The sequence below is a fragment of the Bison bison genome, unplaced genomic scaffold (assembly GCF_000754665.1).
Source record: "Bison bison bison isolate TAMUID 2011002044 unplaced genomic scaffold, Bison_UMD1.0 scf7180017864144, whole genome shotgun sequence".
Classification (NCBI taxonomy): Eukaryota; Metazoa; Chordata; class Mammalia; order Artiodactyla; family Bovidae; genus Bison; species Bison bison.
Genome location: NW_011494716.1, coordinates 6,083,522 through 6,091,580, shown reverse-complemented (window position 1 = coordinate 6,091,580; position 8,059 = coordinate 6,083,522).

Here is an 8,059-nt window from a genome sequence, read left to right as displayed (position 1 = left end):
CATTGGAAAAGACTCTGATGCTGGGAGGGATTGGGGGCAAGAGGAGAAGGGGACGCCAGAGGATGAGATGGCTGGATGGCATCACTGACTCGATGGACGTGAGTCTTGGTGGGCTCCGGGAGTTGGTGATGGACAGGGAGGCCTGGCGTGCTGCAATTCATGGGGTCTCAAAGAGTCGAACACAACTGAGCAACTGATCTGATCTGATCATGTCCTCCAGGCCAATGGAGGAAAAAAAGATGGCAGCCAAATGATCATACCAGTAGGAAACAGAAGGTGCCCACTTGGCCTTGAGGAAAAGAAAGGTTGGCAGCTTTGGGAACTCAATGTGCCCATCTTAAGAACTACATTTCCCAGCATCCCTTGCAACTAAGAGGATGATGAAATAAGAGGAAGTCATTGGGTGGGGCTTCCAGGAAAGCTATTTAGAGGGAACTGACTTAGCTTGCCCTCTTGCCACTTCCTCCTTCCTTCTATCTGGAATACAAACAAGATTGCAAGAGTAGCAGCAGCCATCTTTGACCATGAGGTAATCTTAAGGAAGGAAGCTATATGCCAAGGATGATAGAGCAGAAAGGAGGAAGTCACTGATTAATTTGTGGATGTCCCTGGGCTACCACTAGACTTTTTATCTAAGTAAAAAAACAAAACAAAAACAAAAACACTGTAGTTGGTATAAGCAACTGTAGTCAGGGTCTCTGTACTAACAGCTAAACAGAATCCATAACTCATTACAGTATGTGAAGCTCATGGCAATTTGCACAGTGCTAAATAAATGATATTTGAGGATGTTTTTGCTTTGCTTTCCTCTTAGCCACTGTTTATGCCACCCTTCCCCATTACAGGAGCACGTTCCTTCTATGGCTGTTGCAGGAAGGGGGACCTCTTCCAGGGCCGGAAACTGGGCTCTTGTCGAACACTCAGAAATGAATTGTCTTTGAAGACACATGTGCTGACAAAGCAAGAGACTTTCCTGGAAATGGGGTGCCCTGGGTGGAGAGCAGGAGGGTCAGGGAACCCAGGAGGACTCCTCTGCCACGTGGCTCACAGTCTTGGGTTTTATGGTGATGGGATTAGCTTCTGGGTTGTCTTTAGCCAATTATTCTGACTCAGAGTCCCTCCTGGTGGTGCATCCCTTGTTCAGCCAAGATGGATGCCAGAAAGGATTCTGGGAGGTGGTCGGACATGTGATGTTTCCTTTTGACCTTTCCTGAACTCTTCCGGTTGGTGGTGGCTTATTAGTTCCGTGTTCCTTACCAGGACCTCCTGTCATGAAACCACTCATGCAAATAGTTACTATGGTGCCTGGCCAGGGTGGGCGGTTTCAATCAGCATGCTTCCCCTAACATGGCTAGTCCGCAGTCTAGATCCCCTGGTGGCTCAAATGGTAAATTGTCTGCCCAAAATGCGGGAGACCCAGGTTCGATCCCTGGGTTGGGAAGATCCCCTGGAGAAGGAAATGGCAACACACTCCAGTACTCTTGCCTAGAAAGTCCCACGGATGGAGGAGCCTGGTGGGCTACAGTCCGTGGGGTTGCAGAGAGTCGGACACGACTGAGCAACTTCACTTTTCAGCCTAAATGTGTAGCTGCAAGTTGTTGCCAGTTATGAGATAGTAAGTCGTCAGGTTAAGAATGAGATCCCTCATTCTGACTGCTATCCGAGGGGAGCATCACAGGCAATTAAACGAATTTTCAGAAAGTCAGCCTGTGGCCTTCCCAACGAGCCATAACTTTGCAGGCAGTACCCTGCTAAATGATTCCTTGATTGTCCTGAAAACTGTGACACTGTTTTCTAAAAACAGAAACAAAGGCTTCAGTCCCTTTGCCAATGTGGGTCTCACCAGAGAAGCAGCTTCTCCCTGAGACAAGATGTTTACACATCAGGCGCGCTGTCTGACCTCAGTTTGCATCCTCAAACGTCCTCTTATGAAATCGACCACTCCACACACATCACCTGGCAATCGCATTCAAATGCAGTGTTCGGTTCTGGGCAGCTGGGCTTCGGGGGTTGGGGAGTGGGGGGGGCGGGCACTGAGAATCTGCATCGTTTCTTTCTTTTCTCCTTTTTTAATGTATTTTTATTTTTGGTTGCGCTGGGTCTTTGTTGCTGCCCTCAGGCCTTCTCTGGTTGGAGTGAGCAGGGGCTACTCTTCATTTCAGTGGATGAGCTTCTCATTGCAGTGGCTTCTTCTCGTGGGAACACGGACTCTAGGGTGCAAGGGTCTTCTTTAGTTGTGGCTGCTGCTGCTGCTAAGTCGCATCAGTCGTGTCCGACGCTGTGCGACCCCACAGACGGCAGCCCACCAGGCTCCCCCGTCCCTGGGATTCTCCAGGCAAGAACAGTGGAGTGGGTTGCCATTTCCTTCTCCAATGCATGAAAGTGAAAAGTGAAAGTGAAGTTGCTCCGTCATGTCTGACTCTTAGTGACCCATTGGACTGCGCACCCACCAGGATCCGTAGTGGTGGCGCCAGGCTTAATTGTTCCTCGGCAAGTGGGGTCTTCCTGGACCAGGGAATGAACCTGTGTCCTCTACGCTGGCAGGCGGATTCTCATCCACTGTACCACAAGGGAAGTCCAAGTCTGCATTTCTAACAAGCTCCCAGGTGATGCTGCTGCTGATTTTAAAATATGCTTTACTTATTGAACATTAATTTTAAAATGCTTATTATTTTTTTTCTGATGAGGAAAATATTGTCTTCTAGAAAAATATTTTTTAAAATAAAAGAGAAGAGAATTACTCCATTGGGTTATCCCAGAAGCAGAAACTGACGTGAGGATGAGAGAGCAAAAGCTGTTGATCTGGGAGGTGAACCCACAATAGGAAGGAAGGCAGAGATACGGAGGAGCCAACTTGGGGTGCATTAATGAATGGGTTACTGCTGTGAGTCCCTTGGGGACCTCCGGGAGTGAGGAAGCTGGGGTCCCTGACGTTGGTTGAAGTTGAGTGGGTATCAGTCATATCATCCACTGGGTCAAGCCCACTTCCACAAGAACAAGGGCTCACCAGAGAATCACAGGTCCTAGCAGAGAGATGATGTCATGGGCAAAGTGTAAATCAAGGAGATAGAGGCAGGTGCCAGTGGGGTCTGGAGAAGGCAGTGGCACCCCACTCCAGTACTCTTGCCTGGAAAATCCCATGGACAGAGGAGCCTGGTGCACTACAGTCCATGGAGTCGCTAGGAGTCGGACACGACTGAGCGACTTCACTTTCACTTTTCACTTTCATGCATTGGAGAAGGAAATGGCAACCCACTCCAGTGTTCTTGCCTGGAGAATCCCAGGGTTGGGGAGCTTGGTGGGCTGCCGTTTATGGGGTCACACAGAGTCTGACACGACTGAAGCGACTTAGCAGCAGCAGCCAGTGGGGTCTGCCACTCTGAGTGTGTATCCTGTATAGAAACTTCTGGTCTTTTCCGGGAACCACCTGCCTCCCACCCCAACACCAGGTCACCAAAATGAAACCCTACAAGCCTTGTTTTGCAGACCTCAGCCAGCCCATACATTTCCAGCCTATAGGCACACTAGGACAAAAGGCACCTTCTGAAAATTAATTTTTTATTGAGATCTAAGTCACAGACCATTAAATCCACCATTTTAAAGTGTACAGTTCAGTGGTTCTATATTCACGATATTGTACAACCATCACCATCATCTAATACCAGAACATATTCATGACCTTTATAAGAAACCCAATTCTCGTGAGCACTCACTTCCAGTTCACTCCCTCCCCCCCCCCCGGGAGCCGATGGCAACCACCAGTCTACTTTCTGTCTCTGGATTTGCCTATTCTGGACATCTCATAGAAAAAGGCTCATCATACAATATATGACCTTTTGTGTCTGATTTCTTTCTTTACCTTAATGTTTCCAGTGGCTCCCCAGGTGGCACTCATGGTAAAGAACCCGCCTGCCAATGCAGGAGACACGAGAGACTGGGGCTTGATCCTTGGGTGGGAAAGATGCCCTGGAGGAGGGCATGGCAACCCACTCCAGTATTCTTGCCTGAAGAATCTCATGGACAGAGGAGCCTGGCGAGCTGCAGTGCATGGGGTCACAAAGAGTCACACGACAATCGACTTAGCACACAATGTTCATCCGTGTTATAACATGTATCACTACTTCAAGTTTTTATGGCTGAATAATATTCCATTGTCTGGAGAGACCACATTTTATTTATCCCTTCATCCATTGGTAGACATTTGGATTGTTTCCACTTTTTGGTTATTATGAATAAGGCTGCTGCTATGAATATTTGCGTACAAGTTTTTGTGTGAACATAGATTTCAATTCTATTGAGTGTCTCAATTCTATTGAGTGTCTCATGTTAAATTATTTAGGCGGGGTGCGCCTGTGTGGCCACCATGTGGCATGTGGGGTCTTAGTTCCCTGACTAGGGAGTGGACCCACACCCCCTGAAATGGAAGCATGGAATCTTAACCACTGGACTGCTGGGGGTGCCCTCATGACTTTTTTTAGCAGCTGTAAGTAAGTATTCATGAGGTCGCAAAGAGTCGGACACAACTGAGCAACTGAACTGAACTCAACTGACTGAAGTAAGTTCGATGGCTGGGTTGGTAAGTTCCCCTGGAGGAGGGCATGACAATTCACTCCTGGAGAATCTGTCCAGAGGAGCCCATGGAGTTGCAGAGTCGGACACGATTGAGCAACCAAGCACACAAGTAAGTACATTCCGTAGTTGCGGTGCTCGGGGGCTTAGTAGAAGGATTCCTAATGGCTGCATAATATTTATCCCTTGTGGGTATTTTCTAATTTATTTGAGCATGCTCCTATACAGTTCAGGGTTTCTCAGACTTGGCAATATTAACATCGGGGGTCAAATCATTATTTGTAATTGATTTCTAATAATTAAGGGCTGTGCAATGCATTATAGGATATTCAGCTTCCCTGGCTTCTACCCACTAGACGTCAAGCAGTGCCACCCCCAGCCCACCCCCCGCACCCCAGTTAGTTACGACAACCAAAAATCTCTCTGGATTTTGTCTCCTGGGGGAGGGGGAAATCACTTTGGTTGAAAATCACTGCCATGGCTGGACTTCCCATTGACAAAAAAGAGTTTCAGTCTGGAGGTGGGTCTCAGAGTGTGACCCCTGCAGCGGCAGCAGCAGCACTACCTGGGAACTTGTCAGAAATGAAAACTCTCAGCACCTCTTCAGACCTAAGAAATCAGACCTGCAAGGGGTGGGACCAGGCCAATCTATGCCTTAACGAGCCTTCAGGGGATTCTGAGGCCCTCTCCAGTGTGGTAGGGGGGCTGGAGGTGAAGGTTTCGGAAAGGAAAATAGAGTCTGAGGTGGGAGCAATACGTGTTTGTGGTTGCATCATCTGATGTTTTTCCCCACTGGCTGATTCGTGGCTGGTGTAGGCGATTAGTACAAATTAGCTGAGTTCTGGTGTGCTTTTGACTTAAATACCACCTTTCAGCTCAGGATTACCAAACACCATTTATTTTTACCCCAGGGAGGCTCTGAGAGGCTCCAGGACCAAAGACAAAAATTAAGAATAGAAAACAAATGGGTCAGCGACTTTAGGCTCTAATCACCACTTGGGCTTCTCCACTGCGTGTCAACCTTAGTTCTTTAAACAAAGAGCATCTGGGTCTTTTCAGATACTGAAGAACCACAGAAGGTGAGGCCAAGCCAAGATGTGTTGCTGGCAATTACCTCTCCCTCTTGTTATCATCTTGGACCTCAGCTACCATGAGTGCAGCTCAGAAGTATGGGGGTTCACGACTTTCCTGGCTCCTAAATGGCGGCAGATCCTTGCCTTCCCCTAGAACCAAAGAGCCTCTGGTCCAGTGGGTCTCAACGGTGACAGCACTGCCCCATCCCAGGGGGCATTTGTAAAGGGGGCTGGTGGCTGCGTTATCACAATGATAGGGACCTTTGGCATTGAGTGTATTCATGTGTGCTGGTTGTTAACCATCCTGTTAGAGTGCTCACGGGGCTCTAAACCGAGGAGGGCATGGTGACCCAGTCCAGTATTCTTGCCTGGGAAATCCCATGGATAGAGGAGCCGGGAGGGCTACAGCCCGTGGGGTGGCAAAGAGTCTGACACGACTGAAGCGACTTGGCATGCATGGAAATGTAAACAGGTGCAATCCCATTAAAAAACAATTCAAGAGTTTCCTCTAAAATTCAGGATACGCTTAGGATTAAGACTCAGCCACTGTACTCCCAGATATTTATCAGAAAAGAAAGCCTGTGTGCACATTTATACACGAAAGTTCATACCAGTCTATGGGTAACAGACAAAAATTGGGAGGCAACCTGAATGTCCATCAACAGGTGAAAGATACATGGACTGGGATACATTCATACCGTGGACCCAGTGGTCCACTGAGATAAGGGTGGACTATTGTTGCACAATATGACGCAGATGAATCTCAGAATACTCGTGTTCAGTGAAAGAAACCAGACACAAGGAGTACGTGTTTTATGATTCATTTCCTTGACATAAAGTTATAAAAAAAAAAAAATGCCAGCTAATCTATAGTCATAGAAAACAGATCACAGGTTGCTGGGAATGTGGGGGAGGGTGGGAAGAGATATGAAGGGAGGAATTACCAAGAGTATCCCACTGTAATCCCCTTTGGGAAAGGAAGCAGTTTGGGTGATAATTATGTTAATTAACTTCCCCCCGCACCCCGTGGGGTGGCGCACATCCTGACAGCTGGTTTCTTTCAGCGGAGGGAGGGAAAGAGGGTACCATTCAAGACTTTTGATAAAGTCTTCAGTCCCCTCCCCCAACCCCTTTTTAGAGGTCAGTGGTTGAAGCTGAGTGCTAACCCTGCTGTCACGTGATCTTCTGGTGACCAGCCCTATACCGAGGCTGTCCAGGGGGCCCCACACTAAAGCAACGCTTTATACTGCTCATCAACATAAACTCAAGCGTGACTGAAAGGGGCTTCTTGTGAATTTCCTGGCTCAGACGGTAAAGAATCTGTCTGCAATACAGGAGAGGCAGGTTCAATCCCTGGGTGGAGAAGATCCCCTGAAGGAGGGGATGACAACCCACTTCAGTATTCTTGCCTGGAAAATCCCATGGACAGAGGAGGCTGAAGGGCTATACAGTGCATAGGGTCGCAAAGAGTTGGACGCAACTGAGCAACTAACATTTTCTTGTGAATAGCAGAAGACTGCCCCCTCTGCCCCTTCACTCAGGAAATTCCAAGGGTTTTAGAAGCTCTGTGCTTGGAAGCAGGGATGAAGACCTGAGAGGTCACCTGTCTGGTGCAGGGACCCTGGCTGATACAGAAAATAAGCAGTAGCCTGGGATTGGTCTGGTGTGATGATACAATTATGTATCAGATGTCTTTCTAAAGTTCACTTGAACGGCTCTCTCGTGCCCATGCTTAATTGCTCAGTCTTGTCTGACTCTTTGCGACCCTATAAATCCTAGCCTGCCAGGTTCCTTCTGTCCATAGAATTTCTCATGCAAGAATACTGGAACAGGTTGCTGTTTCCTTCTCCAGGGTATCTTCCCAACCCAGGGATTGAACCCACGTCTTCTGTGTCTCCTGCATTGCAGGTAGATTCTTTACCACTGAGCTACGAAGGAAGCCATGCTTTAATGACTAAATACACAGAAATTACATCATTTAATGGAGTAAATAAAAAATAACTTTTAAAATTAAACTAATTTTTCTTATCAAAAAATAAAACATATTCATTGTAGGGAGATATAAAAATACAAATAAATGGAAAGAAATCATACTCTTGACCCACAACTCAAAAAACAAATGTAACATCTTCATATATATCCTTCCATCATTTTTTCTATGTATAGACATATATACATTGGTTTTACAAAATTAGAATTTTCCTGTTTTCATCCACTCAACATAAAAATTGTGATTAACTTCTCACACTGTTACATTCTTTTTAAAAATTTTAAGTACATATGTATTTACTTATTTTAGCCACACTATTTGGTGTGTGGGATCTTAGTTTCCTGACCAGGGATTGAACCTGTGTCCCTTGCAGTGGAAGCTTAGAGTTTTAACCACTGGACCACCAGAGAAGTCCCTATATCCTTTT